This window comes from Equus caballus, chromosome 7, assembly GCF_041296265.1.
Source record: "Equus caballus isolate H_3958 breed thoroughbred chromosome 7, TB-T2T, whole genome shotgun sequence".
In the NCBI taxonomy this organism is placed as follows: Eukaryota; Metazoa; Chordata; class Mammalia; order Perissodactyla; family Equidae; genus Equus; species Equus caballus.
Window position 1 is genome coordinate 18,508,089 of NC_091690.1, and position 9,367 is coordinate 18,517,455.

General features: G+C 43.3%; 1 long non-coding RNA gene across 1 annotated transcript; it reads left to right on the plus strand.

Moving 5' to 3' along the window:
• The first annotated feature begins 3,032 nt into the window (after positions 1-3,032).
• On the plus strand, positions 3,033-7,315 carry LOC138925079 (uncharacterized). Its single transcript, XR_011440770.1, has 4 exons — positions 3,033-3,455; positions 3,556-3,639; positions 4,136-6,047; positions 6,764-7,315. It is a non-coding gene; the product is annotated as an uncharacterized lncRNA (long non-coding RNA).
• Positions 7,316-9,367: the final 2,052 nt, after the last annotated feature.

A 9,367-nucleotide genomic window follows, 5' to 3' on the forward strand; every position in this document is an offset into this window, starting at 1 on the left:
TGAAAAGTTTATTTTATTTATTTATTTTTTTAAAGATTTTATTTTTTCCCTTTTTCTCCCCAAAGCCCCACGGTACATAGTTGTATATTCTTTGTTGTAGGTCCTTCTAGTTGTGGCATGTGGGATGCTGCCTCAGCGTGGTCTGATGAGCAGTGTCATGTCCGCGCCCAGGATTCGAACCAACGAAACACTGGGCCGCCTGCAGCGGAGCGCGCAAACTTAACCACTCGGCCACGGGGCCAGCCCCGAAAAGTTTATTTTAAAAATGACACACAACAGATGAATCATTTAATGTCTTATGATTAGACATTTAAGGAGTTTCTAAATTTTTGATTTTGAACACATTTATGATGAATGTTCTTAGGATTAAATCTTTGCATGCATATGTTACTATTTCCTTTAGAATAAGTTTGTAGAAGTGAACTGGTAGGATAACAGGTGTGCATATTATAATAGCAATAAGGATTTTGATACAAAATACCAAATGAGGCACTTTCAATTGAAGAATGTTAACTCCAAATAATGGTCTATGATGAGGGATGGTCACATTTGGAAAGGACTATTGGCTGTTTTTCCTCTCCAAGCCAGTCACATCAAATGCCATGAAATGGTCTTATCAACTCCCTGAGAAACTAGCTTGCCAGTGTCAGGCCCATGTTCAGGAGTGTGTCTTGCATTGGGTGTCTGCAGCCTGTACAAAGATAAATGAGCCTGTTAAGGCACCAGCCTCTGTCAGAAGAGTTCACTTCCTCATGCTAAGTGTGACCAGCCTAGTATAAAAACAATGAAAGCAGAAAAAGAAATACATAGCTCTAGATATCCAGAGGACATGACAGAGCCTTCTGGATTTTATCAGGCAATCAGACAGTAGATCAGTGGTTCTCAAAGTGTGGTCCCTGGAACCAGCAGCATCAGCATCACCTGGAAACTTGTTAGAAATGCAAATTCTCAGACCCTGCTCTAGATCTACTGAATCAACCCCAGAAGCTCTGGGGTTGGGGCCTAGCAATATGTAGGTTTTTTCCTTTCTTTTTTTTTTTTTTTTTTTTAAAGATTTTATTTTTTCCTTTTTCTCCCCAAAGCCCTCCGGTACATAGTTGTGTATTCTTCGTTGTGGGTCCTTCTAGTTGTGGCATGTGGGACGCTGCCTCAGCGTGGTTTGATGAGCAGTGCCGTGTCCGCGCCCAGGATTCGAACTAACGAAACACTGGGCCGCCTGCAGCGGAGCGCGCGAACTTAACCACTCGGCCACGGGGCCAGCCCCGGTTTTTTCCTTTCTTGAGAAGTACATACACTTAAAATTTTTTTTAAACAGCTTCATTGAGATATAATTCTCATACCATACAATTCACCCATTTAAAATATGAGTCAGTGGTTTTTAGTATCTTCACAAAGTTGTGCAACTATCACCACAGTCAATTTTAAAACATTTTCATTACCTCAAAAAGAAACCATGTACCCTTTAGCTCTCACCTCCTATCCCCCAAGCCCTACACAACCATTAATCTACTTTCTGTCTCTATAGATTTGCATATTCATATAAATGGAAACATGCAATATGTAGCCTTTTCTGTCTGGCTGCTTTCACCTAGCATAATATTTTCAGAGTTCATCCATGTAGCATGTATCAGTAGTTTATTCCTTCTTATGGCCAAATAATATTCCTTCATATGGATAAACCACGTTTTGTTGATCTGTTCATGAGTTGATGGACATTTGGGTTATTTCCACCTTTTGGCTATTGTGAATAGTGCTGCTGTGAACATTCCTGTGCAATCTGTGTTTTCACAAGTCCTCCTTTTGATTCTAGTGCACAGTATTGTATGAGAACCACTATTGTAGATGAGGAGAGAACTAATAGAAGTAGAGAGCACCATTTATACTTTAGATCATAAGTCAAAGAAAAGGAAGAACCTAAGCAGTGGGACCTGATGGTGTGTGGCCCATGGACGGATGTTCCTGTCCCTAGAGATGCAGGGAACGGTTGGGTTGAGATGGCTGAAAGGAAGGAACCCTGGATGTAATGGAATTGCTCTCTTTTTGACCACTAGATTACCCCTGACTAATTTACCAGCATGTCATTGTGTTCTGAAGGTCATCCAGGGTCTTAAGTATTGAAGTTTCTCTTCAGAAGGAATGACTCACTGGCACCTTGGGTTTCCCTAGTTCTTGAAAGTTTGTAAAGCTTTTCTCTCCACACTCTTTGTTTAGCGTGACACTATCAGTATGGTCAGGTACAGCCAAGTATCTCTGTTTTACAGATAAGGCTGCTGAGGCATAGCGAGAGTAAATGACCTGCCTGAAGTCGTAGGGCAGGATGTGATAAAATGGGAATCAGCCTCGGTTCACCTACCCTAACTTTACTCGAGCAGTGGTTCTCAATCCTAGCTACACAATAAAATCACCAGAGGGACTTTTTAAAAAGACTGATATTCAGGCTTCATAGCCAGAGATTTGATTTAATTGGTCTGAGGTGGGACCCAGACGTTGGTATTTTTTAAAGGCTTTCTGGGAGATTTCTTTTTTGATTCCTTCCCCCCCCCCCCCCCACTTTTCCTTTTGAAATAATTTCAGACTTAAAAAAAGATGCACAATACTGTAAAGTCACATATATCCTTCCCCCAGCTCTCCCAAACATTAATGTCTTACATAATCACCATGTAATTATCAAAGCCAGGATATGAACATAGATACAGTACTATTCACTAATCCACAGACCTTATTCAAATTTCATCAATTGCAATTTTGGATAATTTTAGTTGCCTCATCTCCTTAGTCGCCTTTAATCTCTTCCAGGTGATTTTAATGTGCATCCAGGGTGACAATCGCTGGGGTGGACCATGGAGCCCTGCAGTTACTATTCTATTTGTAGACTTAATTGGCTATATGGTGCACTTCTTTCCCTCCCCCACCCCCCCACTTCTCTGACGTGTGAGTTGTGTCTGAAAATCCAGTGTTTTTCTAAGCTATTGTTATGCTGCTGATGGGGTGAATCATTTGAAGATTTCTGACTTTTTTATGAAGTGCCAGTTATTGTATCTTCCAGGAGAAGAAATGAGGCTGGTTATATTCATCGCAAGGTTACAGGCACCTAGGTGAAAATGGAAAATGGTGCATTGGAAATATTAACTCACAATTCAGTGATCTAGGTCTTTGCTGAGCAGCAAAAAAAGAATGGCATTCTTTGGATGTAAATATCTTGAATGCAATTTAGATTTTAATTAGAGATGTACTGGACCTTCATGTAGAAGTATTTATATAGGGAGGCCAAAGACACTAAACTGAAAGCTGTGCATTTCTTGCAGATGGTTTATTAAATTAAAACGCGTCTCCCAACCTCTAGTCTTGACCCTGCCGTTGCAAAGATGAGTCATTGAAACATCAGCTTGTCAGTTATCCTGAGTGATGGGCTTGGTGCTCCAGCTGGATGCGTTGCCTGTAACCCTCTAAGCTGGGTAATTCATAAGGGTTTTTATTTTTGTTTTTTCCTTTGGTCTAACTACCTTTATCCAGTTAGAATTTTTATCCTCATCTATATATTGTCTCTTGCTCTAGGTAAAAACAAACCAATGTGTCTCTGCTGTGTGCAAATTAGCCTGTATCCAAAGGCCCCAGGGCTTAACAGAAACCTATCCACAAGTAGGTAAAAATGTTATTAAATTTAAAATCGCATCCCCATCACCACCACTGAGTACCTCTAGGGCACAGATGTTCACTGTCAGCAAATGCTTCCTCTGTGAGGCACCAGCCTGGAAGCATTAGAAGTTAGTGACGTTACATGGATGTTTATATCAGAAATCATATGCACAGATACATTGATGACCTTCAGCTTCACCAAGAAAGCAGCTGCCTTTAGTGGTGTTAGACTACTGCCAGTGCTCATGGCCTTATTGGTTCTGGTACAAGAGGCTCTCTCATAGCTCCGGACTTCTGAATACGCTATTTCCTCTGCCAAGAACACCCTTTTCCCCAACCAGTCCTCACTACTTTTCCCTGATCACTGCTACCACCTCCTCTCAGAAGCTTTCCTTGATTTCTTCCCCTATCCTGAGTTAGTAGCCTCTGTATATTTGCACAACACCTGGTGTTAATCCAGACAACAATTCTGAGAGGAGATTATTTTCCCATTCTACAGATAAGGAAACTGGCTGAGAGGTTAAGTGACCTTCTTCAGTATCACACAGAGCCACGATTTGAACCAGCCTATCCAATTCCAAAGCTGGGCCTCCTCACCAGGCACTTCACTGTCTCAGCTGACTTTCCATGTGACTGGTTGAGCAGCTCACTGACTCATACTGGGAACAGAAGGTCTGCATCCAGGGCACTGCGCTGTGGGACTCCAAGGGCTACGTTTGGGGGCCTTGTTTTGCCTTGCAAGGCTTTAATGGTGGAGAGGCAGTGCCACTGGGCCTGGGGAGGGGGTGTGCTCTCCTTGCTGATGGCGGGGACCACATCCTGCTTGCCCTGTTTGGTGGGAGGATGGCCTGGAGGTGTTCACCAGTACCAGACAGTCCCCTGGTCGTGAGCCTTGAACTCCAGAACTGCCTGCAGCAGCTCAGCCTCACTCACCGTGTGCTAGACATGTAGCTGACAGTCTGGCTACTCAGGGGGACTTTGAGCTACAATTTCTGACTGACTCTTTAAGCTCTGCAGCCAGCTTATTCTCTCAGAAATCCGGTGAGTGCTGGGTAGGCCAGCTCAGTCCTGACCATCGGGAGGGAGGGAGAAGCTGCCTCTCTGGCAAAGAAGCCACCAAGAGGATGAGGAAGAGGAGGAGAAGGATTGGTTTTCAGGTTGCCTCCCCCAGAGCAAGAACTCCTGTGGGGACGAAAGCCCCAATATCCGCCGCCTGCCCGCAAGCCTTGCCAACCGGCTCTTCAGGTGAGTCATGCTCATCCACCCCCCTCCCAGGCACACACCTCCAGATGTTCTGGAAAATAAGGAGACAACACTGGGGACAGGTAAGAGGGGGGACCCCTTTGTGTCTGGAGGTTCCCAGTGGGAAGCCTGCTCTTGCTTCCTGGCTTTTCAGATGAATAGGTAATTCATTGTGGAAATAGTCTGGGCACTTTTAAGGTTTCAAAGATTCAAGATCAGAATTTCTTACCAGGGAAGGCTCTTGTTTCCTTAAAATCTTTCCCCTTCTCCACCTCCTCTTTCTGTGCCTCCTACACCTGACAACCAGAACTTGTGTGGGGTGGTTCAGGCTTCAGCATGAGCTGTCTGGGTTGTTTAAATTTCCTTTCCTCTCCTCCCTGTTAGAATATTAATCCATATATGGAGATCTTTCTACCACTACAAGCACCATCATCAAAGAACCTTGTAAGTAAAGACACCTGTCCCACCTCCCACCCATGTGGAAGGCTTGGCCTTATAGACACCTCTGCCCCCTCATACTTCAGAGCCCCAGCTGACCAGACCCGCGGTGAGGCCCAGGGTAAGGCCAGCGAACTCTGCCTTGGCTGATGTGAGAGGGAAAATAAATGAGCTGGATCAACAAGAGTCTCTTGCAAGGGAGTTTAAGTTAGGAACCACAGACTCGTGGCAGTGCACTGGGAGCGGCTGCCCAAGTTTGTGGTGTAGAGACCTGAGTAGCCACAGCAGGCCACGTCTAAGCTGGGATTGAGAGGAGCCACCAGCAGGCACAGCTACAGGTAGACAGAAGTAACAACTGTGTGCTTTTTTTCCCCTATTGCATTTTGTCTAAAGTCCCACACTAAAAGAATCAAATTTTCCCTTTCATTGTTTTTCTTCTAATCTAAAAATGTTCGAATTGCTGTCCCCAGTGTAACATCTGTGTTCCTCTGAGGCCCGTGACAATCTGTGGGTCTTATCTGCAAGCCCATCTCTTTTCAGTAGACAATGCCCCCAGCTGAATAAAGTAAACACTTTTCAACATTATTGAGCAACTCTGAAGATCTGCTGGAAATTACTGTCTCGCTGGAGAGTCACTGCACTGCTTGTATTTATGATGTACCCATGGGCACACAAGTCAGAGAGATACCTGGGTGCCTTCAATTTACAGCAAGGAAATGAAGCCAGGCAAGGTGAGCATATTCTGCACTGCCAGTGTTGTGGCTCTTCTTCTGAGCACCTACCAGATAATAGCCTCCAGAGACTTTTTTAACAATGACTTCTGGGAGGCAAAGGAACTTGGAGGAAATATTAGGAATCTATGGGTCCAGCATTAAAAGAGGGTTAGGAAGAGAAGGATGAGATGATTCCAAGAGTAAACTTAATATTGAAAACTGTGATTTCTGGGCTTCAGAATAATTGCAGCTTAGACTGTTGAGAGAACAGATGCAAACACAAAATCTTCACTATCGTGTCTTAAATGAGGAGACCCATTAGCATTATAGGCTATTGGATGGAGTTGTTTTTATCCAACTTTGTAACTGTGTGAGCAACTTTGGAAAAAAGAAAAGCCAACAAACACTATCACCAGGGGGGCTCCTGTGTTTATTTGGACAGAGATAACTGTTTGCTTCGTTTGAAGCACGTGCACGGATATGCTGGGTGGTTCAGCTGTTAAAGTAGTTTCAGACCTTGCTTCTGCTCTGCCATTAAATCTTTGCAGAGATCTGAGAGGAGACCCCCAAGGAGTTTGGTTTTTGGTTTGATTTTTTTCTTTAATGTTGGAGAGGGTTATTGAGTTCTCAGAAAATGGAAATTAGCCCTGTTCACAGAGTCTCAAGAAACTGCCTTTAAAAAATAACAGAAATTATGGTTTTTTCCTGCCTTACTAATCTTTATTCTATACCAGGGACAAGCTGCATTCCTAGAATTGCTGCCTGGGCACCCAGAGGAAGGAGGCTCGGCACCTGCCCGAGGAGGTATTATGGCTTCAAGTGCAGTGAGGGGCGTATGGGGCTGAGTATCTTTTTCACATACACAGTACAATATAGTATAGCAATAATTAGAAAAACAACCTGCCTTAAATTTTTTTACTGTTTCTCGAGGACAAGTTCGCAATATATGTCAAAAACTGTGAATTATGTGTTTCCTTTACCCAGCAATTCCACTTTCAGCAATTTGTGCTAAGTAAATAATAAAGGACATGGAAGAATCTTTATTTCAACCTTGTTTATAATTTTAAAAACCCTGAGAACAACCTAAATTTCCAACAATTGGGGAGTGGCTGAGTAAATTATGGCAGATTCAACAGAATACTATGCATCCATTAAAAAAATTCTATTGTAAAAATGTCTTTCTTGATATGAAAAGATATTCCTGATATTGTTGCATTAAAAAAGGTCATGAGTATAGTAATACAGATGAACCATTAAATAATTTCATGCTTTGGTGAGATTATGAATCATGTTTCTATTCTACTTCTTGCTTATCTGCATTTTATGATTTTTCTCCAGCATTTATAATGTTTTTTTTCTTTAGAAAAGGAAAGACAAGAAAACCAAACTGCCTATTGTCTATTTGTAAAAATCAAGAAACTTTATGACACTTCTGGTGCATTTGTGGAAGAACAGTGGATGAATGCACAGGAAGAGGAAGAAATGGGGAGTTTCTGGGTTAGAGGAGTTGGATTGAAGGGAGGGAGGAGGTCAGCATATGAGCAGAAGCTGAGCTCTATTTAAAAAGACGCCAAATTCAGTGACATAAAAAACAAAGGAGTTTACAGTCATGTGCCACATAACGATGTTTCAGTCAACAACGGACCACATATATGGTGCTGATGCCATAAGATTAGTACCATACAGCCTAGGTGTGTTGTAGGCTATACTGTCTAGGTTTGTGTGAGTACATTCTATGAGTTCACACGATGATGAAATCACCCAGTGACACATTTCTCAGAACATATCCCTGTCGTTAAGTGACCCATGACTGTGTTTGTCTTTCATATCCAAGGAAAGCATTCCCGGACAGTGGGCAGTGCTATCCACTTCCCAGGTGCCCAAATTCCTTCCAACTCCAGGTTCTGCTATTCCCCAGAACTTTGCCATTCATTGCTTGCCTGGTGGAGACTGAGTCATAGCTGCATCTGGCAAGAGAGCATGGAGGAGACCAACTCATACTGTTAGAGCTGCACACCAGAAATAGCCCACGTCAGAACATGTCCCATTGGTGAGAGTTTTGTCCATGACCTTACCTAACTGCAAGAGAAACTGGCAAATGTAGTGTAGCTGAACTGGCACATGCCTGGCTTTGATTCTGCTCCTGTGGAAGAAGGGCAGACTGGACTTTGGTGGACCACTAGCAATCTGCACCAGTGGTGGTATAGAGCTGAGTGTAGTTACAATGAGCAGTGAGGCAAGGAAGGAGAGCAGAGAAGGAGGTGGAGGAAATGGAAAGCATAACCACTGCTGGCTTCTTTCAACCAGTGTTTCCTGTTGGTATATGAGATGATGGTCCTCAGTAGATGGGCAGATCTGTCCATCCATCTAGTGGATAGATGGATGGTGTGCAGGTGTGCTAAGCACTTCTGTTCATAATTCCCAATGTGCCAGCACCATTCTTTTCTCTCCCACTCAGGAAAGAGTATCAGAATTCAAGTTAAGTTGACATTATTATGAGGAGGCCTCTGTGGGCTCCTGCCTGAACTTCTGCAGACCCCTCCTGACTCATCTTCTGCCACCCCCAATCTATTATCCACTCCACAGCCAGAGAGACCTTCTAAAACCAAATAAAATCACCTCATTTTCCTGCTTACAGCCCTTCAGAGGCTGTCCAGTGTACTTAGGATAAGGCTTAAAACCTTTGCCTTGATTCACAATGTCTTCTGCAATATGGCCTCTGCCCACTTCAGCAGCCCTGTGGCTTTGCCATTCTCCAGCCACACTGATTGTATCAGTTCTTGAGTCTAAAGAACTTTTCTCTCCCACTTCAGGGCCTTGGCACATGCTGTTCTCCCTACCTAAAGCACTCTTCTTGCTTTTCTCTTGGACAACTCCTTCTCATCCTTCAAGATCTTTGAGTAAATATCACTTCCTCACAGGAACTTGCCTCTTTCCCCAAACCTGTTAACACACCTGTGCTGTACATTTCCATCCCCCTCTGCACTTTCATTTCTCAGAATGGACTTTCTAAAGCACAATCTGAATGGGTCATTTTCCAAATCATAAAATCTTTCCCAAACCCTAATCCCCTCCCAGGAGCTTAGCATTGCTTAGCATGGCTTTCAATCTCCTTGACAATGTGGAAAAGCCCCATGCTTTCAAGTGTGGGTTCTAAATCAGGTAAGTACTTATGTCATAATGTCTTCCTCACTCAATAATAGTGAACCCTGAGGACAGGGTCCAAATTTGTCTGTCTTGTTAGACTCTGTGTTAAATGGGTGAATCAATAGAGCATTTGGATTCTTTGGGCATGGTGTAATCATTTTAAATAAAGCAGTTTAGAACCAGTGGGGAGT